We start from the raw sequence: 27371 nt of genomic DNA on the forward strand, positions 1-27371 counted from the left end.
CATGAAATGACACCGAGACAAAAGTAACTGAACACTGGACAAGGTCAGCTAGTGAGAAAAGTCAGGTCTCTGCCCAGACAGAAAAGAGAAGCCAGAGATGTAACACAAAGCTGTAGAACTGCGAGGAAAGGAAAGATGCTGTAACAAAGCCTAGTGAATCCTGAAGAGGCAGTAACGGCTGTATCCTGTGTCACACTTGACTTGCCGTTGGCATAGGATTCTGCCTGAGAGAAAAAAACCACTTTGCTTCTGGTCTTCAGACTCTAAGTTCAATAAAAGTACTTTCAGCATAGAACACATATTATTCCACAGCAACATAATCAGACAAATAGCCATCTGACACTGCTGCTGAACCGCTTTCCTGAGCTATACTAGAATATAAACAGGCAAAAAGATTCATGGTTGATGGTACACACAGATCTGAAGAGAAGAACCCACCTAGATGGAAGCGCAGCTCCCACGGTGGAGGCTGGCATCCTGTCAATCTACTCCAGGTATGCTTGCTCAGTCAAAATATAAGTGCCCCCCCAGTTTAGTCAGCAGTATCAGACGTGCCAGAGGAAGCCACAAAAATTTTGGCTACAGGCAATTTAAGGAATAGCATCAACAAGAAGTCTAAACTTAATAGGGGTAGGAATGAGTTTACACGCTAACCATTTTCCTTGCCATATTCTTTTCTTTTCACCATGCCAATGTAAACATGGGTGCCTTTTAGCTTTATAAACACCTGTTTAATTTGTAATTTCAGTTGTCTGCAGCGTTGATGGTAAACTAAAACTGGGAAAAGCATTGCGGTGTTAACTTTTAAAATCTTTCTGTCAGTTGTAATTATACTTTTAAAATAAGGCTGGTTGTTTTTCAGTCTTGTGGAATGCACCTGTGCTCTCCTACTCTGAAAATGATTTACAACAAAATAAGGGAAGTTGCCTAAAATGTACTCACTAACTCTTATATTCTGATATTTAAGTGTAAACTCCAAAGGAAAAAATCTTTGTACAACCGCCTAAGTCCTAGTCCTAGTCCTATAACTTTTTTTACCCTGCCACTGCAGGAGACTTGTGTGCCCACAAATTTGTTCTCTGTCCTAATTCTATTGGTGGATTTAAGTGGAGGTATTACTACTCGCCAAACCCACAAATTTTAGATGCAAACTTATAGGTAAAGGCAGGCCACATCCTGAAGAATGTGACATCTCTCCAACAAAAAAATCCTCAATGTGATGGCTGTGTGTTGACACAGAGAATTAAAGACATTTTTGACAATACATCACTGAAGTGATTAGTGATCCTTGAATATTTTCAGCAATCTTTTCTGGCCTTACTGAGACTAATATTTTTCTTGCTTTTCTCATTCACTGTGCATGTCAACAGATATTTTCATCGTGCTGTCCACAGTGACCCAGAGGTCTTTTTCCAGAGTGGCAGCAGCTAGAATACTGAAGCACAGGGTAGAAGACAGTATAAACTGCTATTGTAAGCTGATAACATCAACAGGAAGGAAGGAGTAGCTTGAGCTTTATTCAACACAGAATCAGTTTCCTTGCAAAGAACACAATAAATTTATACAACATCTCGAACTGTGCAATATAGCGTGGGTAGTTTTAATTTGTAGAAACTGTTAATTATTCCCATTCCATTACTAACAATGGGAACTTTTTTGTAGGAAATTAGAAATCGATTTGAAAAGTAATTACTTCATTAAATTTAGTAATTGTGTGCTATAGCCACCTCAATCTTCTTTAAAATGAATGACAAGACACTTTTGTCATTCATTGTTCTATGTGAATTGAAGAAGTATGACTCTCCTATTTAATATTAAAGCAAAGAGGAAAAGCTATAGTAGACATTCCTGAGCCAAATGAGTAGAGGATTTTGGAAACTGGAAAGGTATGTCAGTACTGTAGACACAGAAACCAGGACTGAGCTATATAATTGCTAACTTCAATGAAACATGGGCAGGAGGTCCTTTACCTTAAGGATATCCTCCAGGTAAGAAGGCATAGCTCCTTCCTAGGGCTTCCACTTCCCACCTGTACACGTGAGAAAAGAAAAAGGGATAAAGCCTTGCAGATATTCTTCTACTTTGAATTTTGAGGAGGCAAAAGTTTTTTAATTCAGTGTCTGGCTTGTTAACCTGGTTGCAAAGATAGAATTTTTCAGGACAAAAGAAGAGGAAAATGGCAATAAAAGAACCAGTCTGCTGAAAACCATTGCAAAACTTTATGCAACTTCTGTTATGCAAACACAAGTGTGTTTGCAGATAGTTGCACATGCATTTTTTAGTGCAGTTTTTAATAGGATTTAGATGTGCAGTCCCACATGATGTGTCAGACTTTTTAAGTGTCTTGTGTGATCTTTATAACCGTCTCGCAATGATTGTGCGACAGTACATCTGCCATCAGATAACTTAATTGGGAGGCTTCAGCTGAGAAGGCTTGGAGGGACTTGTTTGAGCACAATAACTTTTCTGTCACGTGTGGTCCCACATGTCAGGCAAGGCCAGCTGATGCACTGTAGGTCAGGCTGACTCCTGTAGCATCAGTAGAATTTTCTGACCTGTTGTTGTCTGGGTCACTGTAGTGATGGGAAGGCATCACAGGTCCAAAGAGGCCATGAGACCAGGAGGGGGTTCTGGGTCCTGTGCAGAAGGAAAAGGGCCAGGGAAGGGTGTAAGAGATTGCATATGATTTTTTTAGGAGTAGAGGTGATAGGGGAAGGCAGTTTCCACATCACTTGGAGTGGTAGAAAACTGCCGGGGTGGGGTCTGAAAGAGTGCCAGTGTTAGGCTCAAGAAGAGATGTTTTAACAGCGCTTTCCTTAGTCTGTACAAAATCCAAACAATTATACACTCAGAACGCTGGACTGAAAATATGCTTTAAAATATAGGCAGGTGTTTTCACAAAATAAAGTTAGCTAGCTAAAGACCTCTCTAAACATCTCCTTTTCACTTAACCAGCCACAGTCCTCCCACGTGTTCTCTCATTCAGTTCAGATTGCTTCTGGCTGTTTTCATTCTGGTTTGCAGGTCAGCAGCAAGGAGTCAAACATGCTTATTTGCATAGTTTTCCTCTTCTTTCATTCTGCATTTCTGTGGGCTCTTAATGTATGCTGACTGACTTTTTTCCCACACTTTCTCTTGCCTGTCCTACACGTTGAGTGATGAAAGGGTGAGAGATAAAGGAAAGTTGTCAGAACATCAGTAAATTGGGATCTGTAATAGCGAGGTGGTTAAATATTCAACATAAGCAGTTGCTGCGGCACCTGAAAAGCCTGAGAAACAGCAGCAAAAGTCAGCTGTTTCCTCGTTCCTTGAGATTGCTATCAGAAGTGTGCAAAATATTAAACCCCTTTGATTTAGTTAGAGTGCAGAGCATTTCTAGTCACCTGTTAACACACGGGGCCATTTGTCCTTCTGCTTCCCTGGCGTGGTATAGCCTTGACTAGGCTCTCAGCAGAATCCCAAGCACATTTTCTGTTTGTGTTTGTGGGCCAAACTTTTGCCTGTTGCTGCAGCAGAAGGGAACAAAGACATAGCTCAACATCATGGAGAGAAGACAGGGTGAGAAATGGGACTCGGAGAGGTAAGAGAACAGGGTGAGGACTGGCATTCTTTCAGCTACTCCCCCTCATCCACCAGCAGATAGTGAACCAAGAAGAGATTTGGCACAGTTGAACTCTCCACCTCCAACAGCAGGGAGGAGCCCTGGGGAAGACTGATCCTCTGGGCTTGCTTCCTCTTGCTGCACTCCCTTGACAAAGCCATGGTCAAGTCTTCATCTTTTTTGCAGCAGGGTACATCCATGTTTCTTGTTCTATCCAGCAGGGACATAAAATACAGTCTCTTTAACAATTTTTCATACACTTGAGGAGTATTAATGTCTATTTTCTCCTATTTCTCTTTCCCTGGCCTTTTCTCCTTTAATCTGTATTTAGCCTTCATTTAGCTCTTCTGTGTAGTTCTTGCTTTTCAAGTCTTTAATCTCTCTCACTCATCTATAGACTCTCTCCAACCAGTCCACACCTTTCTTGAAGTGTAACGTCGAAAACCTGGATGCAGTCTTCCAGTTGGTATCTTGCCAGTGAACAGTAGAGAAGTGATTCTGCATGTCTTATTTAAATTCCAACCAAGTATCACTGGCTGAAACAATTTCATCTAACTTTATGCTGTAGCTGTCTACAACTGACCTGAGTGTCCTTAAATTCCTTTAAAGAGAATGTCCTGATTTTAGGGTGTGACTCATTGAGTATTTTACCCATATTCTTTAGGTGAGTTGAACTGCACCTCAGAAGTGCCTGTTTATATTGGTTCATCATAAAAAGATCATAGGCTGATCAGCTAAAATGTAGGCACTCACCTACAGTGTGCATGACCGCTTTTGGCCAGATAAATGCCATCCTTCATCTACCAGCTATTTTGTGCTTCTGGATGCTGGAGAACATAGGATTGGAAACAATTACTTGGATCATTGAGTCCCATCCCTTGCAGTCATGGACAACCAGGTTATATATATCTAATTCAGAAGCAACTTCACACAGTGTGGTATGCTGCAAGTCACAGAACACTTCCAAATACTCATTTGACCTGTAGTAAAAGACCAAAGTCTCAACTGTCCTGTGCCTCAGGAAAAGAGGAAGGATAATGCACCCTGTGTTCCTGGGAGAGCACATTAATAAAACTACTCTGAATGTCCTTAAGAAGCAGACCAGGCCACCCGCTACACAGGAGGGCCAATGTTTGTGACCAAACTGACAAGGAGTTGAAATTCCCTGCCCAACTCAAATCCGGTAGTTGTTTTAAACTTGCATGGGTGAACACAGGACAAATGCGTCAGGGTAAAGTAATCCCTGCAGCCTGAGACTACAAACTGTATGTCAGTGGGTTAAAAAAAATCCTTCCTGGTCTGTTACTACATTTGTCCCCTCTTGAAACCCGGCACCACACACATGCACACTCATAGCAGGTGCAGCCCTACTGTGTGGTTGTACTTCTTGTTACAACAAAGAAGTGAGTGTAAAGCCTGAAAACTGCAGATTATTTGGAGTAGCTCAGTCAATAAGGAGGTTCAGACCTGTATTTATTCAGATATAGACACAGATCTTGATTTTCTGGACATGTTAAAGAGTGCAGTATACTTTTTGAAGTAAAAGAAATAAATACTTTTTTGCCTGCAATGAATTGCAGGTTAATACTAAGTACAAAATGTTAACAAAGAAGTAACGTATTAGCATTTTTGGATAAAAATATGACATTTTATATACCCTTAAGGAAAAACATGTTTTGCTCCCTGGAGCTACCCTGACCAATTTAATTTCCCACATCAGTACACATCATAAAGTCAAACCTTCCCACCCTGTCTTTCAATCTACACATAACACTCAGAGTATCAGATTTGTTTTTCTTCTTGTATGTGTTTTCAGTATATTGCCTGCTTTAGACCTTCTTTTTAATGGATATTCACATAGTTGTGATTACTGGTCTCATTTAATTTGGTTTCTGCATTTCATCAAAACAGAACCATGCACCCATTTCTGCAGCAGTAGGAGAAGGTAAAAGCCAAAATGGTAGAGGCTGCACAAAAGTGGTGACGAGGTGCAACATTTAGGTAAGAGAGCAACTACAGGAAAAGTTGAATGGATTCCCATTCTTTAGGACCCTAGAGTCAACAAAGCCCTATAGCAGGTAAAGTTTCAGTTTGAGTTAACAACTAAAAATTTCAAACCATCCCTAATTTGAGGATATCCAAGCCATGCTGCTTGCAGCAAAAGAGGGAACCAAACTTAGAGGTGTGAAACCCAAATACTGACTGCAGAAACATGGCTTTCCCACCTCTAAGTGAAAATCAGATCACTTAGTTTAGGATGACAGGTCCCAAGGTTTGAAAGTTTGTGCATATCACCTATAGGAATGCTGAAAGGCTCAGCTGAACCTGCAAAGATTTAGCTTTATATATCCATGGAAGTCAGAGTGCCTGGCCTGAGCCCACCTCAACACTGTTTCTAAAACAGTATGGAGTGTGGTTTTCATCCACATTCATGAACTCACAGACAGCATCTCTGCTTCCTCTAACACATCTGTAATTGTGATGGCCAAAAAATATAAATTTACATCAGATTTACCTGATCTTTCTGCTGAGCATAATTATTAGAAAACAGAAATTGTAAACTGGCCAAAAAATTGTCTAAGGCAGGGATACTGAATGGATCATTATCATTATAAAGCATTTCTCAAATTACTGCACAGTTGAACTTACTTTCACATTGTTGCTACAATGAATACCCGAGAAAAGCTGGAAATGATGTGCTCAGAGTCCTTATATCATATGCCAGGCTTTCAACCTAATTTGGCCCAGGCACATTTTTCACTAACACTTACATGTTTGCTCTTTTGAAGAGAAAATCTGGCTTAGCTTTCTATATTAACACATTCTTTTATTCCTAAGCCTTACCTTGCTAAATAATTTCTGTCATTACAAGGCATTAAAATCTCCATTCTAGAAAATATGTAGGAGACATTTAAAACAATGACAAGTTTCCACTTCAAATATAGAAAGAAAAGCAGAAAAAAAATTGGTGTATGGTAGTGGGGGAGAGCATCAGAGCAAAAAAATCTTTGAGAGATGAAGCATATGAAACTGGCTAGCTGCCTAGCTTCCTGATGCTCTTCTTGCTGAGACTTACTTGAATTTCAAATTGTTTTCTAAGCTGGTGAATAGCAGGTGCTTCCTAACCAGCTCATAATGAGTACAGAGGTCCGACTCCATGGAGTCATTTCTCCCTGCTTTTGGCTGTTTTTTTGTACTTGTGGAGACAAAGCAGCGGACCTGGAAATTGGAAATTTTAATTGAAAGCACATATACACAAGGCAATTTTGTAGCCCTCTGAACATAGAGGGCTATAAAAGAAAGCAGCTTGTTATTAATTTTGTATGCTGTGGGACATATTGGGATATATTTTGGGATATGTATATTAGATCTGAAAACAGACTATGTGTAAAAAATGTTAAAAATCAAACCTTCCCCACTATTTTTACTTACCTATACAGGTTCTTGTTACATCCGCTTCATTATCACAGTAAATGGAAAAGCTAAAGGCAAAAAGCTGAGACACAACACTCCAGGCTCTTTCTTCTGTCCAACCTCTTTGTAAGGTTTAATCACAGGACATGAGAAATTAAAGGGACTTCACTAAATGACACTTTTTTTTTCTTGCTCTTCCCAAACCATATCTTAGATTCATGGTTTTGGCATATATTTATGGACTTTGTGAAATTACGTCTTTGCCCATGCTTGCAGCTTTGAAAGCTAAGCAACACAGAAAACGTGCGGTCTACTTCAAAATTGCCACATACTTCCCAAAAGTGAGAATGTTAACAATGCAACAAAGTCAAGTGACCCTGAATACTATAGCTTTATCCATTGCTAGCCAAATATGAGGGAGAAACTAAATAATGTCATCCACTTAAGTAAAACCTTTGTTACTTTATGTTCTGCAAATAGAAAACAGATGTAATAATTTGCCTTTTTAAATATACATATCTTATATAAATAAACTTTCTTTGAGGAAAAAAAATGTTTTAAAGTAAACTTATAATGGATATAACAATAGCAACAAAGCTCATGAAAAGCAACCCTTAGTTACAAAAAGCTGCAGACTGACTCATCTGGTGCAATTCAGTGTCATTCCATTGAGTCAGCGAGGCTGTCTTGATTTACTGCAGTCAAGGATCTCATCCAACATTAACAAATTCCACTTTAAATGAATTGTCATAGAGATTGCATTATCTCAAATTATTTTTGCAGGGGTTGACCTGATTGCATAGCCTATTGAGCAGGGGATTTTATGTATTCTCATTACTGAGGATTATCTGCAATACTTTATTGATGCATTTGTGTTGGATGATCCATAATTATCAGTGGCTAAAAATGATTGAAAAACTACAATAAAAATGTCAATGAAAATTGTTGATGGAAAAGTAGTTCTGTACTTTGCCCGACTCTAAATGTGATATAAAAGCCATTCCCTTCAGACATGTGAGGAGATAACCTACTTTGATACCTCTTACGATGAGTTTAAAGTTATGGAAAAATTTGATATTTTATTGGAGGCACAAAGCAGACAGAGCGAGAAGAGGTTTTTCTTTGTTCTGCCAGGTGCAGAAATGTCATTAGCGCAGGAAGGAATCACTTCTCATTGGTTAAGTGGCAAAATACGTTTTGTCACCTGTGGAGGAGCTTTCATTTGGAAGTTCTGGCACGTTGCATGCTCTTTGTGCTCCCTTCTCAAAAGAGAGCACTGTACTGAAGTGGGATAGATAGGCACCCCCTGCTTGGGGAACAAGGTGGTAAAAACACAAGTGTTTTGATAGTGATTTTCAGTTTTAAGGTCTAGTCTTGTCTTCCATTGTCTTCTTTGGAGTGAAAAGTGAAACAGCTCCCCAAATCTCAAAAAGTTTCTTCACCATCACATAGCAAGATCTATTTACTCGGGCTTTTGAGCAAAGAGACCGTGATAAAACTCACGTATTGGAAAAAAAGTGTGATTTTATTTTGCTTTACTTAGTAATATATCTGGCAGTCCCTCAAAGGATAGATGTATTATGTTGTGAAGACTAGTAGGGATTGAAATACACCCATTTTCCTTGCTACATATGCATCACCTACACAGCCCCCTCAGTCTCCTTGTTGCTTGTTGGCCAGTTATTTGCACGTGCCATAGGAAAACAAGTTTTGAAGGGGGAACTGGATGAACAGGGGAAAAGTGACCTTGTGAATGATTTCTAGAAGATCATTCCCTGCCTACAGGCCATTGGGGGAAAAATATGAAAGGACAGCTGTCTGTCAGCCAGAATGACTGTATCTTTTCTTAAGCTTCTGGATACATCAATTTTGTAAGTACATCAGCTATCTGTAACTATCATCTACCTGTCCATCCCAAGCAGCTGACTTTTCTCCTTCTAGTTTCATTATCCCTTAAACCACTCTTCATCAGTCAACCATTCTTTCATATTAAAACTCAGTAAAGGAAGCATTGCTTACATTCCCCTATCTGTTAAAACATAGTTAATTTAAACTATTTCCTATAGGGGAGATGACTAAGAAGATGTGTTTTGCATCTTGGTGGTGGTTTGGTTTTTTTTTCTCCTTCTGGGCATGAGACAATGGAGATTCAGTAAATAGATCTAACTGTGTGTACTGAGAATGATTCCAGTGCTTTAGGTTCATTAGTCTCACAGTGTGAACTTTAATAAAAATGAATTTGACTAGATTAGATGCAATTACAGCAACTGGAGTAAAAATTGTGTCCACATACATGTTTATAAAAAGGGGGATTATTTTGAAAGTATGTTTGAATAAATGACAGAGAATAACGTCCATGGCTGGAGCACATATCGGTGACTGTAATCCTTAGTTTACAGAAAAGGAACTTTTAATCACTGGGCCCAGTGGTCACTTCACTCTCTAATTAGACCAAATTATTGATAGTCCACCTTTATGAGCCATGATCCAAGCAAGGTTTATACTTTATGTGTAAGCACAAAGGTAGTACAATCATCTCAGAGGTGAGTATTTAACCATTTTCGATGTATGCACATGGTACACAAGTTGCTGAATTGGTGCCAAAAGTGTTATATAATTGAGTAAATCTGTCTTCTTTACACATTGTGGCTAATAGTGACATAATGGTCTCAACGGCACTAGGCACCTTGACTTGGGCTATGCAGCTGTGCCACACTGCATATTTAATTGAAAGGCAAGAAGGATCTACACACCACACCACAGGAAACCAGATTAAATTACCCTGTCAGGTTTGCATGACGGAGATCCCATTTACCCACAGGTCTTTTCAGACACACCTACTCCTTGCCTAAAATATCCCTTTCACCTTTTTTTTCCCCCTTTTTCCCACATTACTTCCTTACTGTACTGGAAGAAATGCATCAGCCTTGAAACACCTTGCAGAGTGTAAGGTCCCGCAGCCAGGCCCAGGGTCCCACATGCTTTGCTAGCTTTTATTTGCACTGAAGTGCAACACTGTGTAGTGCCCTCAAACCTCCACGTGTGACATTGAGGGATCAAATCTGATTATGAATCCTTATTACCAATAAAACATTGCAGATCTGCTGGCTAGTGTTTCTTAGGGAACTTCTCTAAACCACCATGCAGTTTGTTCTCAGCATCATTGCCATCTAGTTTTCTCCATTCTCCCCTCTCCCACTTAGTTACATTAGTGTGAACGCATGAAAGGCATTTCACTATTAAGCTAAAATTTTTAAAGTCGATTTTGGCTATCTATTTTCTGCATCTCCTTTTAGTCACTAATGTTGCAAGTTCAGCAAAAACGTTTCACAATACTACGCAGCCAAATTTCCCATATACTCTACATGTGAAGGTCATTTTGGATGGCAAGATGGCCTTTTGCTGTTTTGCAGTCCCTCTCTGTCTGTCTCTGTCTCTCTCTGCTGCTTAAAGCCACTATCCTAAAAAGATATTAAACTTCTGCTAGCAACTATCTTCAGCACAGAAAAAATGCCTGATTAGTGCCTTCTGTGAGAACTTGATAGTGCTGTTGATTGAGGCACTGACTGCAAGGAAATGTGGAACAGTTCTCTTCTGGTTGTTTCTAAAAGGTAGGGAAAAGTAAACAACAACTATAAATAGTGAAAAGATAATCAACTCAGAGGACCCAGTCACTTCAAAATGTAAAATATTGGTGAAAGCTTTTGTTTGAAACATTGTAATTTCTTTCACTTCAAAACATCACCAAACACAGTTGATTGAGTAGCCTTCACTGAAACAGAAAGCTATGTAGGGTACCACATCTCTACCAGGCAGAAGACTTGTGCATGTTTGATAGACATATTAGAGAAAAACTGTGTTTGGTTCACATTTAACCTGATGAAAGTCAAGTATTGGAACTTGAAATTTTGAGAATTACAGAGTTTAGACAGTTTAAAAATGTCTAACTGCAAACATATACCATCATGACATTTCAGTTTGAAGACGGTATAAATGTCTAAGCTCTAAAGCCATTTCTTTCACTAGGCAGAACGGACTAGACCAATAAAATTAAAGTACCACATGCTTTAAGGTACACATGTTTGAGACATAAAAGACAAAGCAGTATTAGATTTAGACTTTGTGAATGACCTAGAGTACAAGATAAAAGTAATTTAGATGATAAACAGTGCAGTTACTCAACACTCGATATCACCAGTAATCATTTTAAAAATCACTCCGCTTCTCTGCACAGTATCCCAAGTAGCAGTATTTTCTTCTTCCTGTAATTCAGATTCCTCTGGGAGATGCTGTCTTTACAGAAGGCAGTGATTAGCAATACTGTTAAAGCAGCCCTGAAGTTCTGGAGGAGGAAGTAGCTAAGAAAAATGAGATTGTGTGAAACGGGGATCATGCACACAGCCAACCAGGGGTTAAAACAAGTGTTTGTTAAATGTGGACAAATATACAGTATGTCTTTATTTTGTGTTCTGAGTGACTATGTAAGCTGAAAAAATAGAACATTAACATGTAAACATCCTTCACTCTTTGCAGAAAATATTTAGCATCCTCTGAATTTCAAAAGGTTAGCCTCTTAACTCTGTGGTTATAGATAGAAATGGGTGGAAGTCACCAAAAGATGACTGTTTTAAAGACAATGGAATTTTCCCCAATTTAGTTTACAGACTAAAGGTAAATTGTAATGACTTGCTTCAACTTGCTATTCCAAAGTGGGTCTCTCAGCTGTGGCAGATCATATAGTCTGGTGCCTCCCTGCACATGGTACAGGCTGCCCAGTCCTGCTATACTGCAGACAAATTTGTCCACTGGAAGCTCCCAATCGGCAGGTTTGGAAGCCTTGCTCGTTGGCCTGCCACTCCTCTGTGCTTACAGAAACTCAGTTCAGAGCATTCAGCCAGCAGAGGAGTGGTGCCAGTGCCTTGCGCACAGCATGGGAGAGTGAAGGTGGGAGCAGAATCGACCCCTACCTCAGGACAACCTTCTGGGTTTCTGCTCTTTAGCAAAACTGCTCTCTGTTCTTTTTCCTTCTTCATCCTTTTGCCTAAAGACTCTCTTCTCTCAAAACACTGGTTTCACTAGCTTCCAAAAGCTGCTTGCCTCCTAATTCACTAGTGTGAGCCAACAAGCAGAGAAGACCCAGGCAGAGGTAGACATAACTGGGAGGGAGAAGAACTTGCTTAGTTGTAGGCACAGCAGGCAGCTTGTACAGCCATCCATGCAGGGCATAAAACGGCAAAGCTATATGACATTTGAGTGTTATTGGAGATCATACCCATAAATCATCTAATTCCTTTGGTTGTCTTTTCATAAGGTGAAGGAAAACCACTTTCAGAAGCTTTGTTTGCATTACGTTCATACAAGGCTTTACTATGAGGCTATAATCTGTACTAGTACATAGGTGATAGAGCTCTAAAATGCCAATAGGTGGTTGGATGGGTTTGGCTTGGTACACGAAAGATTGAACATAAATAAGTTGAGCCCGTAGGTGAGCAACACCACATCCACATGACAATCCAGACCCTTTGATTCCTAATACACTATTTGAAACTGTACATGTTATTTCTTCTTTCTAACATACAGGTCACTGTTATCTCAATTAAACTTTGCTTTGTATTTTTTTTTTTTGTTTATTTCTCTCCCACTCTCTTCCTTTCAGCTCCTGGCTGTTTTGCTAGCTCATTGATTTTGCAATTTATTTTCTAGTGAGAAAGCATGGATTCATAAACATGGGCCAGAAATGAATTAGATAGAAATAATATGACAGCTATTGATATGCTTCTCACTGAAAGAAACCTTTAAGAGGAGAGGTACAGACAGAAAGACAATAAGCAGAAGACACCCATGCCTCCCCTGGAAGGCCATACAGGAAAGATGTTTTATAAAATAAGCCTGTGAGACACTCCAGCAAGACTAAAGCTAGAAACAGTCCCAGTCAAACACGAGTGAAGCAATAACTTCACAGTGTCCTCTGGCAACTACAAGCCCATTCAGAGATCACTTTTAAAAGAGTATTACCTGCTCAGTGCACAGAAAATGATGACAGTAATATGCTCTGCTGTGCTTGTTACTGGTTACTGTAATGGTGACTCCACTTCGTGGCAGCTTTTAAAAGTTTACCAAGCTAACCATATCCTTTCTCCTCAGCTTGCTCACCTTCAGGTAATTCCTTTTTGCCGAATCTTCGCTCACCTTATTTCAATCTTTCTCAGTTCAGGCATTTAGCAAGCTGGAGCTCTTCCATACAGGCAACGTGAAGTCACGCAGATCCTCAGATGGATTTGGGTCAGCCTTTGGCACCCTTTCTCTGCCATAGGAGAACAGTTACAAATATGCTTAAATTTTATTTTGGTAAGGCATTATTCAATAGCAGATGCTTTTTACTTAATGACTGATCTGTCAAGGGCTAAAACACGTAGAGATGAGGACTGAGATCTGTTGGATTTGCTGGAGAAGCAAAAGCTATGGAGCATCTCAGCCTTGTGTCTGGTTTGGCTGTGGTATTCATGTACTGTGTAGGGCTAGAAGCAATAAAATGCCTGTGCCTACTATAGTCAGTTTATGATGAACAGAAGATAAACAAAAGTGACTTCATGTTAGCTTTTGGTAAAACCACTCTTGCTGTCAGTCCTCTGGGGCAACAACCGTTCCTTTTCTATTGGGGGATGAAATTTAATCTTTGCAATTTAACATTTACCATCTACTCGTGATTCCTTAGTCGCAGAAACAGTACGGTCTCATTATGGGACCCTTCTACCTTTTTTCAGGAATAGTGAGTCACATTAATTCCAGGTGTGTCTCCATTCATTGGTGTGCTTGCACCAAGGACAAATTTCATCAACAGCATTTCAGGAAAACTGGAAGTGTCTATCTTATTGCATACAGAACGCCCAGCTCTGCACAGAGAGAAGAAAAACAATTGAAAGCTATAGATTTTCCATCCTGTTCAGGCATAAATGGCAGAATAGAGTGCCGTTTCCTACATTTATTTTGTTAGGATGTCTTGTCTGGTTTCTCCTAGGGACTGAATGAAGATTGAATGTAGATCTTTTCTTTTGAATGACTGACAGAATGTGAGGTTAGACAAGTCTATTTAGAGACAGTCATAACCCCATCATAAGGGATCTTGGAAAATATACTGACTTTGTAGTGGTACGTACCTCTCTTTCCCCTGAGTACCGTCCTATTCCAGTCATTGCTGACAGAATAAAGAACTATCAAAATAACAAGGTTCAAAATAAAACTCTGAAAATTCTTTTGAAGCATGAAAGTATTGTGCTTCAGAATTCTGGACTGAAGAGAGTACAATATGTGCACAGTGAAGTGTTTGGAGAAAAAAAAAGACAGCAAACACTAGTATTAAAACGAAGAAAGCTGTAAGAAACACTTACTATGCATCAAGTCAACTGTAATCTAATAACCACAGTGAACTCATTTGCAATGGCATATATAAACGCAAATGTTAATCAAGAAAGATATGGGAGGAGGGAAATGGCAGTGCGTGAGGACAACTACGAATTACATCATCGCTCACAGTGGTGAAGGTGACAGACAGGGAACAGTCAAAACCTCAAAAGAGCAAGGAAAACAGTGAGGCATGCTTAATACTTGCTATGCCAGTATCTCTGCTAGGGCAGGTTTTGGCAGCCTCAGAGACAAGAAAGTGGAAAGAAAAAGTGTGATGGGCAGAAAGATCTTACCCAAATGGATGAATTCATTCCAGGCCAACTTTTGCTTGAAAGCAAAGGGAAGAGGAGAAACACTTTAGATCCAGCTCAGTCAGGGGCATTTAAAATGTAATGATACTTTTCCAGAATGAATATTTAATTAGTTTTAAGGGAATATGAACCTTGTGCTTATAATTTTCACTGACCTATGCACCACTTGCTACAAACGGAAACAAGCATCTCAGTGTGGAAGTTCCTCCTAACTGATTTCACCCTGAGCCAAAACCATTTTGTACCAATGACTCTAAGTTCATCCAGACTGCTGAACCACCACTTCAGATGATTTCTAGTCTGTCAGTTGAACTTAGCTGACACTCAACAGCAGAGCTTTGTTACCCAGATTCCTTGTCAGCCTCTAGAGTATTGTGGATCAATGTACCATATCTTCAGTTTGTATATGTACTAATATATACATTCAGGAACTCCAAATAATTTTTCTTTGGCTACGTCCTTTAGTTTGATACTGTGTTGGTCTACTATGTTTTTTAACTGGAAAATGATAATTCTACTTATACCTTAAAGACTATTCAATTACTGAAGAGATCTGCATAATATATCCTTACATTTCCTATTATATACTAAACCAAATTTATGTTTTGTTAAATATGGAATCTTAAGGGATATCCATGAGAACTTACAGAGGGCTTTTTCTCTTTTTAAGTAACTGATATAGCTGGAGTAGGAAACCAGAATACATATGACAATTTTGAGTATCTAGTAATACCAGATGATGTATTAGTAAATACTTAACAAGAATTCTATGAATTCTCTTATTTATGCCTTGGAAGAAAATGGAGGAAAAACAGTGGAGAAAGGAATCAGTTGTACGCAATGCGCCACTGATACTGAAAATGCATCAAATCTGGAAAATGTCTGCCTTGTACTATATTATAAAGGGAAATTATAAAGCCAAATTTAAGAAAAATAAATTCAAATGAACAACGTCTGTTGCAAGTCTGTGTTCAGCTTCATATCCTACATTTGTCTAGTTCATCAGTACCTGTTCTGCCATCCGGGTTCTTCAGTGTAATCATGACTGTAATGACTGTCTGGTAGCAAACTGTCACAATCTTTGGATGAAATCCATATGGTTTGGTTCAAACAGAAGGGCAAAAATTGTGTTATAAATGGATTAAAAAGCCCAGCTGACAGACATTTGACTCATTAGCTGCAGGGAATTTTTACTGAATACTGAGAATTTTTGTTCTCTAGGCAGGGCTTAAACTGCAATGCAGCAGTCAGTGAATAAATACAACCAAGCCTCCTTCCCCAGCTTGCCTTCCCTCCCCAAAAAGATGGAGGAATATGTTAGAAAAGGATAAGCAAAGCTTCTGAAAATTGTTAGAAAGCATTTGAGTTCCTCAAAAAAACATAGTGTTTAAATACCTGGAGGAATGATAAGGCAGAGAATACTTATTATTTATTGACAACATAATCTCCCCTATTTTATTCTTCATTACTGTAAAAAACAAAGGAGATCCATTTCTATATAAAACCTAATTCATACTACCAGGAATTAGAGAAGAAAACAGGGAAGGGACTGAACATTCTCAAATTCCATTTTTGTATTAGGATTATTAATGAACAAACTTTTTTTCCAGTGTAATGTATCTTTCAAGCAGCTTGAAAGTTTTTATAGTTTTTGACCTGTCAGGTATTCTATCAAATAAAAATAAATAACATTAAGTAATTGGTATAGCACAAAGTGTATATAACCAAGTAGCAGTGTATATAACCAAGCAGCAGTAGGCGATTGTATTTCTGAAGTTCAAACATACCATTGTTAAAGAAAAGACAGGAGCAATGTGTTGCAGTTTTGTACAAAAATGTCTTTAGAAGTCAGCACTGCTTCAGGCAATGCTTATTTTCTAATATAAATCAGATTATTTTGGCAGTCAGCAGATTCAATCACCAAGGAAAATAGAAATGATATTAATTTAAATATATGAATAAGAGCTCTCAGCGTCAAATTCAGCTCTTCTGCTTTATGTGTCCACTATGGAAGTAAATTGATCTGAAATTCGAAATACCCCATTGTCTGGTCTCTTGTGAAGTCATTTATGACTTTTTAAAATGGGAACTAAGATCTTAAGTACTGAGTTCCATTTTTGTAGCATTTCATTTTACACAGGTTCTCAGACTTTCACAATGCAAAGAATACTGAAGGATTTAGTCCATAGGTTCTTGATCTGTGCACTTATTAAATAGAATGCACACAACAGTAAGTAATTAGGTATCGGTTAGCAAACAAATTTGTGTCTCCATTTTCAACTGTGCTATCAAGATATATCCAACTGTATTACTCTTACATGAAAATCTGAACTCAGTAACATCCCTGATCACAGTACAGCTTCAACAGATGCATGTGCACATACACATAGAGGCTGTCCTATATCCTGTCTTAGGATATCATAATCTTGGGCTGTGCAATGAGTCTGTCTGCTGACATAGGTTAGTTTTCTGAAATACTAAGCAGCAAGACTGGTTGTGCTGTAGGGAATCTAGGCATATGTTAGTTTTACAGAATTGTGTTAATAATGGAAATCATTGAGCATACTCTATTTATTCATAGGCTTTTATACAAGCATCATCTTAATCGTATCAAAATAGCATGTAGCTTTTCTATAAACTTGTGACAGGGGAGGAGATCTTATTTAGCAATCAGGACCTGTCACATCAGTCAAGATATCAGAACCCCACATGAGATAATATATTTAAAAACATTCTAATGGATCAATTTTTAAGTTAATTCCACTCAGCCGTTGCCCTTCCTAAACTACTTTCAAATGACTGCATTGTTTAAGTTCAATTTCAATAACTACTGTCTTGCTAAATAGCACTTTTTCAGTGACAGGCATGAACTAAACTCCACATTCCTATCATCATGGAATGTCTTCCCACTCATTACATGGTCTTAAAAGGCTTCCATGAAAAGAGACTGCTTGATTTCTCTATGAAAGTCTGACATCTAGAGTATGAGGCAAATGAGCTTAAAGGGAATGGGCAAAATAATATCAATGCTATCTACATACCCTCCTGTTCATTAGAAGTATGATTATGTAAGCAGTGATGTTAATGCATAATTTCTACTTACCCACTAGTCCATCAACGTGGACATAACTTTGGTTCGGGAGTGGTAGTCTTTAAAGGCTTAGACATATTCAGAGAAGTTGGCCAGTTAGTACATTGCCTGTCACATGATTATTAAAAGCATGAAAACCAATCCCTATCAAGTTCACCTCATCACTGCTGTAAAACAAGGTACATTAGAAGAGTATGCAATGAAAAGACCAGTTTTAGACACCATAACTCTTAAACAGCTTGGTCTTGTCCACACTGTTTATTCTGGTAGGTAACTTGTATCATTTGATTACAATATGGGCTGCTTGACAGGTTATGAATATGCCTGTGTTTATAGAACTCCAATGGGTATCAATCATTATTGACACCATCCGTTTACTTCAGTGCTCACATTTCCAGTCTGTTGTGGTTAAAGGTAAATGTTGAAGAGACATTCAAGCAGCTCTGCTGGATGACAGAAATTTTGCCTGGATACCAAGATTTTTTCTTTTTGCTTCTTTTTTTATACTTTGTGCAAACGCAAGGTTCCCACGCACTTGAAGGTAAAAGAACTTCTCAATGAAATGAAACAGAAGGGTCTATTAATTTTTGGCACAGAGACTGTATGTTTGACTTCCTATAATCAAAGGTGTCATGCTTGCTGGAATAAAAATATATATTGCAATGTCCCACTATATAGACAGTTATATTTTCTTCATGAGAAATAAGAAATGAAATTTCATGGGAAATGAAACTTGAATACAAAATGTGATCCATTTTTCTATAGTGTGTTAATTATTAGCTGATAGAGTTTATAAGGAAGTACACATAAGTAGCTTATTTAAAGGAGGAAAGGGAAGAGTACAAGGGATTAGCCAATTATGATACATGATAATCTCAAACTAATGTGTGTTACTGCCTATTCTATGATACATGAGCAATAGTTACCTGAATTGCTTTGACTAATTTACCAGCTGTCTATAATTTATAGCTCAAGCTCTATGATGTTTCCAAAGTTAGAAAAAAATAGACTGAAACTGTAAGTACAGTAGACTTTTCCAATGGTGCCTTTGTTACACTATGCAATAATGAAAAAATGCATATAAGCATGTAGTAATGTGTTTGACAAGTTGAGATAGAGTTCTTCATTTCTTCTGCATTCCTGAATTTTATTTTGTTTTCCACATAATTCTAAATGGCAGAAATTTCATTTGTAAGTGGATGATTGGTTAATGAGTGTACATACTTTATTTCCTTTTTTCTTCACAGTAGTATCACTGAAATGTCTTGGAAAAAGGACTGGAACTTGCAGAGTTCTGGATGATAAACATATCTTGTTTGAATGAGTCAGGAGGATGATCCATCTTTTAAATTGCAGCGTAGAATAAAGATGTGCAAGATTGGGTAAGCATTGAAAGCATTTTGGACACGGTAGCACACAGCTTTATACACGATAATTTTGTTTGTAACAACGTATGTATGATTTAGGATGCCAGAGTTCAGCTCCCAGCTTCATCAATTGCTTGATCAAACTGCTTTGCACACTAAAATGACTCACTGACGTTCTGACCAGCAGGTTTCAAAGAGTCACTAAGTATTCAGTGCTCAGTAAGCATTCCAAAAAAAACCCCGGTTTTCAGAGGTCATATTTCGCAGAAGTAATATTTTTATTGGTACTTCCAGTATAACTAGTGTAGCATGCTATTTATTTTTTTTAATGTAGCTTTAGATGATAGTTTTAAATTTTACTTTGACACACTTTCACTCTTTTTTTTAACATTATTTGCTATGCTATTCCTATTTTCTGGCTTTGTAGTCCTCTTTCTGCAAACAAATCTCTTACTCCATTTACTCAAAGCTAAAAGGCAGAGCTTCTGTTCTTCAGCACTTTTACTAGCCCAATGTCTAGCAAAATCAACGTCTTAAATTTTTTTCTCATTGTTGAAATTCTTTAGGAGAATTAGATTGAAATGCATTCAATTACACTGTCTAGAATATGCTGAATGCACCAGAACCCAAGTATCTTTGCAAATATAATCTGTGAAGTGTCAAGACAATAGTGTTTGTAAAGGTAATGCCGTTATTTTAATTCTCTATTTTTGATAAGTCAGATACTTAATGGCATGCTGTTGCTCAAAAGCATGTTGTGAAAGAAAATGAATTAACTTACTTGGCATGGACCAGAAAAAGACCACAAAAATTTGACAATGAAATTTGGGTCTCACACATGCAGTCCTTTTCATCCTTGTTTCAGTTTACTTGCTCAACAAGTTATGAGGTTAAATAGAAAAGGTACTTTTTTGGAAAATGTTTCCTGTCATCAAAATCAGTGCCCATTATTAAATATTAAATAATACTCACTGAAAGAACAACTGAAATTAAGTATCTATAGTACTTTAAAAATATTTCCTCATACTTTAAAAAATGAAGTAATGTTAAGAAACTAGCAGAGCCCAAAGTTGTAAGGTTAAATCAAAATAAAAACAAATAGGTTTCCAGATTAATATCATAAATTGTACTGGCATTTAGTAATTATGGAAAATAATGGTCAGAAGTATATAAAATAGAAGGTAATATAAATGGAGCAAAGCTGGAAATATTGCAAGTGGATGTAAGCCAATCGTTTCAGCTACAAGAATAAAGTGAAGTCAGTAGTTCAAAATAATTACTGTTAGTTGTTTCTCAAAAGTGTTCAGGAGAAATCATAATTTACAGGTGTCTAAGGAAATTTGGAGTTGCCAAAAATAATGCTACAAACAAAGAGGTGAAATGCCTATTTTCCTACTACAACTCTGTCCCAGACGCTGGGTATGTTTTTAGTCAAATCATTTACGTTTCCTTGGGCTAGTCACAAGTTTTATTTGATGCAAATGAAAATACATTTGTTTACTCCATAGAAGTTCACTAGTGATGGGATAGGTACTCTCAGGAAAATTGAAAAATGCTGTGACAAAAAATGGTTAAGATAATGAGCTGTGATTCTGGGCATTTGATTTTTGGATCTATCTTTATCTGTATCTCTTAGGCCACTTTGGTTATTTCACCTCTTTTGGCTTTATTTTCTCCTACCATTTGGCTACAAAATTGTTTTTTGCCATCCTCAGAAACTTTCCAGCCATTACTATAAGAACCAGTACCGTGGGGAAGAGTACAGGAAAACTTTGTGGTGACTGCTGCATGCAGGCACTACTTTAATCTTGTCATGTAGGATACATGAGAATATTGCCATTTACGATGGGGCTCTAGGAGTGTCCCTTGTTGGGGATCAATACAACTTACTGTGGAGGTACAGTTCTGGAAAAAAGGGGGATTGCCTTCCTCCCTTTCTTCCCCTTCCCCTCTAGGGTAATGAATGAAAATTAGCCAATATTGGCAAAACTTTCTCATTCAACCATTCAAACTGATGCAGCTCATACTCATTGAAATGTGCTAGAGAGTGCTCACATAATCTCCTGGGTCTGCTGTGGTGGTAACCACAAGCAAAGAAGCGGGGCTAAGCTCCTCACTGAAAGAGGGCTGACGGCTGCTCTGTCAGCAAACACATCTGTGCCTGGGGGAGGATGCACGTCCATGACCTCAGCTAAATGGAATTGGGCAAAAAGCCTGCACTGAGTCTTAAAACTGTTCAGCAGCTCAATCTAGGGCACCTTCATTTTGTAGGACAGCCTGTTAGAAGCAGATTTAAGAGTCTAAAGCTGTGGTTCATTTTATATTTCTCTACTGTCTCCTATTAAAGCCATCTGGCCTCTGCTTGACATACTGATGAAATTAAATATGTGTTTCCAGAACAGGATATGCTACTTACCTAATTAAGGTTAGGAAACGATTGCCTTAAAAAGAGCATCTTCCAGAGTTGTCAAACACAGCACCTGCAATAAATAGAAAGAGATGTCATTTTTTTTTCTGTAATAGGTCTCAGTTTATCTGTTTCTCTTACTGTTTTATTACTGTACTTTCTTCATGCTAAGGTATTTTATGTCACTGAGACAAAATTTGGCATCTTTCTCCAAACAACTGCTCAAATTGGATGCCATTCTAACCTTCCAAGCATTGTAAAAGATATTAGATGATTTGTAATATCCAAATCTCTTTTGGCACGAAGCCCAAAGATATGCAAGCAGGTCATCTCTTTACATAGTCATCCATCTTGCAAAGTAGTTTAAGTTATTTGTAGAACAGCACATTTTTGCAGAGTACACACCTTATTTAACTGAGCAGAGCTGTAAGTACATTCAGCTGGGCTGGCTTTCCCTGCAGATGCCTGTGCTGTGTACAATATTGTACTCTGTGGACATGCAAATTTTTTTCACAGCTGCTCAAACATTGCCTTGAAGCATCAAAATGATCTGGGCAATTAAGTTATAAGAAAAAATAACTTACATTCATTAAAGATCTGTATCCTTTAATATTTTGAATTCTCATGGCAGGTTAAATGTGATAAGAATGCAAGGCTGAAAATCCAAATTTTTAAATAAAGACTTTTTAAAAATTGAAAGCACATTACAACCATTATCCTGATTTACAAATGGGCAAACGAAATAAATATTTTCTAAGAAAAAGAGCAGTAAAATTGGTAATCTGAGGAAAGCTTACTTTCTTATTTTTCATGTTACTAACTGCATTATTTATCTAAGTCACTTTTTTAAAAACAAGTATCAATAAACAAATTCTAAACACACTAAGAATCTATGACCTGCAATTCAGATGAGCTACACTCAGACAATTCTATTAGGTCTAAATGATGTGACTAAGCCTGATAGCGATCACTATAATACAATACTCTGAAGTTCCTTAATGCAAGCATTCTAGGTGTTCTTCAAGCAATGGGTCCTGGAAACTCACCACCCTGCAACAGCCATTAAACTCACTTTACCAGCAGACCAAGCACAGGCTGACAAAGAGTTCCATAAAAAATGTGCAGCAAACAAGACTAGAAACGAGCTCTCAGCTCAAACTAGAGATACACTCTGATTTCTCTATCTTTTCCTTTCTGTGGAAGTAGCAAAATGCAGCTGTTCTGTCAGTGCTCATAAAGGATAGAACTATTGTATATGCAATGAAATAGGTAGTCTAGAATATTAAAGAAATCTCCAATTATGTAGGAGTAAACCCTCTATTTCTCAAGGAAAATATCAGTATCTTTTCCCAGTAAATAAAGTCTACTCTTATTTGAGAGTAAACCTATAAATATTTACTATCCTATGTTGTTTTAACTTTTTGTTGAAATGACCTATTATCAGTTTGCTAAGGTATTCATAGCATTAACACTGTCCCACCCTCTACTAGTTATCCCAACTGAGAAGCCAGGTACTGAGCAGACATGGAGACTGTTGCCACCAGTTATCTTCTTTCCTGATGCAAATCCCTACTGATTGAGCAGTCTCAGAGTCAAAAAGGCTTGTGTTCCCATTGCTTGAGATTGTTTTGGGTTTTGCACACAATTGAAAAAAAAAAAAAAAAAAGAAAAAAAGGGGACAGGAGAAGAAGCTTCTACTAATGCCAGTTTTCCAGTTGTAATTTGAAAGAGACAGCTTATACCCGTCTTCATTGTCCAGGTAGAAAACAGTGCTGTCTTCACTGGCCTGAGCTGAAGCTCGCTAAAGAGGAGAGCTGGAACCAAACAGAAACTGAGGATTTCAGAAAGATTTCATGACATACGATCATTAAGTTCCCCTTAAGTTCTCCACTGAAAATTAAAACAGGGACTGAACAGAGCCATTGCACATTAGATTACTGTACTACAATTGCCATACTAATAAACTTGCTCAACCACTATACGTTAATTTATATATATTAGAAACACTATATAGTAGTTTAGTCTGTATTAAAATCACAGCTGTTTATACGCTTGTGTCATTTCCCTCCCTGGAAACTGGTGGTCAGCAATTGGTGTCCTATTTATGATACTCACTATTGTAACTGTAATTTCTCTCTAAGGAGTGATAACAGAACTTAGTGATACTGGACAGCATAACAGCGAGGTTTTATGTTCTCCAGTATAAACACGCTGTGCAGGACATATTTTGCTACTTTTTAAATTTTAGCAGGTTTCCTTTTTTTTTTTAATGTGACAGTTTTGCATTGCTAGTGAATTCTTCCTCCATCTTATACTGCATGCAGTGTAGCCTACAGTGTGGTACAGACACACGTCTATTGATTTTACTTTGCACAATAAGTACCACATCATAACAGTTCAGCTGAAACTAATGGAACTAATTAAGCAACAGGGACCTCCAAGTCAGAGAATCATGGATTTGCAGTTGTAAAGATCTATCAGTCCATCTGTTTTATCTTCCTGTCAGAGCAAGGCTTTCCCATGCAATATATCTTCTTTTGTTCCCTATGCTTCAAATTGTGCTAAAAGATTGGGGCTTTCACATCTTGCCCCAGGAGACTGCTCCACAGCGTAATAAATCTCATTGTCATGGATCTTTTCCTGCATTCAGCAATATTATAGTTCTTCAAATGCCTGCCATTTTTCTATTTACAACTTCTTGTTCTGCCTGAAGAAAGCCCTCCTCTTCACCACTGAGCTTTAAATATTAGCAGACAGCCTTGTCTTGCCACACATCTCCCACTGAGTCAAGCAGCAGTTTCGTTTTGGTAGGCCCCCACAGAAGGCTTTTTCAAGCTGAAATTAGACAGTTTTGTATGTAAGATGTAATTAGCCTAGCTAGTACAGTCACGTTTTAACAGAAACTGAATGGACCTCCACAGAGCTTCATCAGGAGGTTGCATGGCTGCCTCTTTCCCTCGTACTTCCAATCTCTTAGGAAGCATTGCAACTGATGCTTTTTAGGATGTATCAACCTGTATTTCATTGTTACAAAATCTAAAAATTAAAGAACCGCAACCCTATGCCTTTCCTACCATTTGATCAAAAATTAAGGATGGGAACAGAGATGACCTTGTGGAAAGCAGAAACATTTGAATAGGAATTACTAGCAACAGAGAAGTCCCTGAAATGAGAAAGGGATAACTTGCTGCTTCTGAGGAGACCTGCAGCAAGGAAGGAGCAGGAGTCTTCAAGCCATAAAATTTCTTTAGAGATGAAAGGAGGTGATGAGTGCTCACCTGCAGCTCTGCTGACTTCTGCCCAGCAGATGGTAAATTTCCTTTAGTTTTGAATTTGTAACAGAAGCTGAACAGAGATAATTGACCCTGATTTCCAACTTAGGCATAAAAGTTATGCGTATTTCTGATTAAACTGCAGAATGAGTGCAGCTATGATGAGTGATATGAAATAAGGCAAGTGACAACACCTAACTAGAAAAGGAGAAGTTACCACATTTTAGGCTTTAGTAATAGCAAAAGAAAGGACATTGCAGCTTTAAGTCAGTCCTTGGCCTGAATTTATTACCTTTATAAACTGCAGTATACTTCTGAGAAGGAAAGACTGATTTTTGAAGAAAAACAGTTTAAGAGACATTTACACGTTTCCTGTTTCTATGGCTTATTTTTGATCTCAGGATTTTTATGATTTGGTTAACATAACTCTGATATTAATTTCTGAGACAGACATCTTGAATGATTGTGTCAGCAAATGTTGACTGCTTCCTTGTGAGATATGTCCAAAATGTTTTATAGAGTTTCCAACATCGGCTTATGAAAACTGAATCGCTCTGGTTATGGGGGTTGAAAGAGGCCATTCTCCAGGTGGGATTTTATTACGCTGTTGGTGCATTCTATTATAATTCATAACTTCAGCACTAATGAAGTTGAAGTATCTGTCCTGATGATTTATAGGAGACTCCAAACCACATTTTTTGATTCTCAACAACATACTACCTTCTTCTATATGTTCTACTAGTTGATTTACTATGCTCTAGCTCTAAGAAACGTGAGTTCTGTCTGAGTATACTGCCCAACCTGCTGTAGTTTGAAAATGAATTGCTCCATTTGGATTGCTTTAAATGAAGATTTGGGTGGTTTTAAAACTCACAGTTTCTTAAAAAAATAAAAAGTGCTCTATTTTTTATATACTTTAAATCAGTAGTAACAAAATATAACAAGTAAAAGCCTAATAAAAATGTATGCAATATTCATTATAAGAGGACTAAAGTTTTTGATAGATAATGAGATTGTTCTTTTTCTTGGTTCATCCTAAATGTTTTTCCTGGTTTGTGGGACTTTTTTGCAAGGGTGTAATTCTCTACCTACTGCCTGTTTGCTACTCGGGCTAGGGAAACCTAATGGATGAGGGAGAAACAGGAATTTGTGCTAAACAACTTTAGTACTGCTACTTAACCTTGTTATAAATACTTTACTAACCACCAGCTCCTCTGTTGTTATCATGCCCTTCTGAGCTTAGCTGGCTAAATCTTCCTCCTGCTTTAAAAATTCTTCGTAAAAGTAGCTTCTTTCTTGCAAAGTCCTTCCTAAGGCTCAACAGCAACTAAACAAGGGACTGTGCCCTGACATCCTGCTATCCCAAGGTGTGGCTGCTTTGATGCCACCTCACAAACACACACATGCACCATAAATGAGAAAAGGCAAACATAATTCAGCGTAAGAATCATTTGACCTGATGTTTATGACTTAAAAGCAAAAATAAAAGCAAGGCAAATCCGTTGGTGTTCCAGGATATTTTGGGGGAAACGTAGAAATCACTCCAGAAATGATGTGGCAAAGTCTCATAGATTATTCTGTGTCTCCTGAAATTTACTGCATCTCACATGCTTGTAAGTATCTCTGCTGGTATTACTTAATAAAAAAATGTTTCCAGATCAATGAACTGAGAACATTTTTGGGACCACATTGCTGTGCAAGCAAATACAGGGATCCACACATTTAGCTAGGGGGAAAAAAAAAAAAAAAAATCACTACATTAAAAAACCACAACAATTTGCAGTATGCAGAGAGCATAAGGGGGAGGGAGACAAGTTATGTACTTTGAATATTTAAGGTTGAGGGTATTGAATTATTCCATTTATTTTGAGCTTACTCATGGTCTTGTGTCCTGCAGGTCTCAGGGACGATGGAGGCTAAAATGCCAAAAGGGATGTCACTAGATAAAAGCTGCAGAATTCATGCAAGTGAGTTTTCTTAGCACATCTGTGACCTCTTTTAACTTCACCTTAGTTACAAAAAGACCTGCAACATTAAGCTTGCAGAAGAGCTCAGAAAGGTCCTACACTTTTGTTGCAAACAGCAAAAGTTGTGAGGTCAGTGGTGGCAAAGAAAGTTGGGGGGTTTTTTGTAAACTTTGCTTCTCTGTCATTTTCACTTTAAATATTTTTCTCCTTCAAGGAGGTCCTCCAGGATTTTTTCTTCTTCCCTGTCTCACTGCAGTGACTCAAGCGAGAAAAGAATGTAGCCTGCAGTTTAACTAGTATGTTTTTATCAAGAGGCTTTTCTAGAAAGAAAAGAAGATATAAAATGAAATTGCTTAGTTTAGCATAGATTAGGGCCTCCTGGTACTTCTTATGTATATAGGTGAATTATTAACCTTGGGGGAAAGGTACCAGCGTGTTCATACTAACTACTTTTCAGAGTGTTTGAGTTTTTTCCTAGTGTACATTGCCCATTGGGGAGCCATTACAATGATAATAATGAAGAGCTCACTAATTCCT

General features: G+C 37.9%; 1 long non-coding RNA gene across 1 annotated transcript; it reads left to right on the forward strand.

The window, feature by feature from the left end:
* Positions 1 to 5479: 5479 nt before the first annotated feature.
* Positions 5480 to 27369, forward strand: LOC138685604 (uncharacterized). The gene is made up of 3 exons (XR_011324901.1): positions 5480 to 5602; positions 19069 to 19203; positions 26765 to 27369. It is a non-coding gene; the product is annotated as an uncharacterized lncRNA (long non-coding RNA).
* The last annotated feature ends 2 nt before the right edge of the window (positions 27370 to 27371 follow it).

Source organism: Haliaeetus albicilla, chromosome 6, assembly GCF_947461875.1.
Source record: "Haliaeetus albicilla chromosome 6, bHalAlb1.1, whole genome shotgun sequence".
Classification (NCBI taxonomy): domain Eukaryota; kingdom Metazoa; phylum Chordata; class Aves; order Accipitriformes; family Accipitridae; genus Haliaeetus; species Haliaeetus albicilla.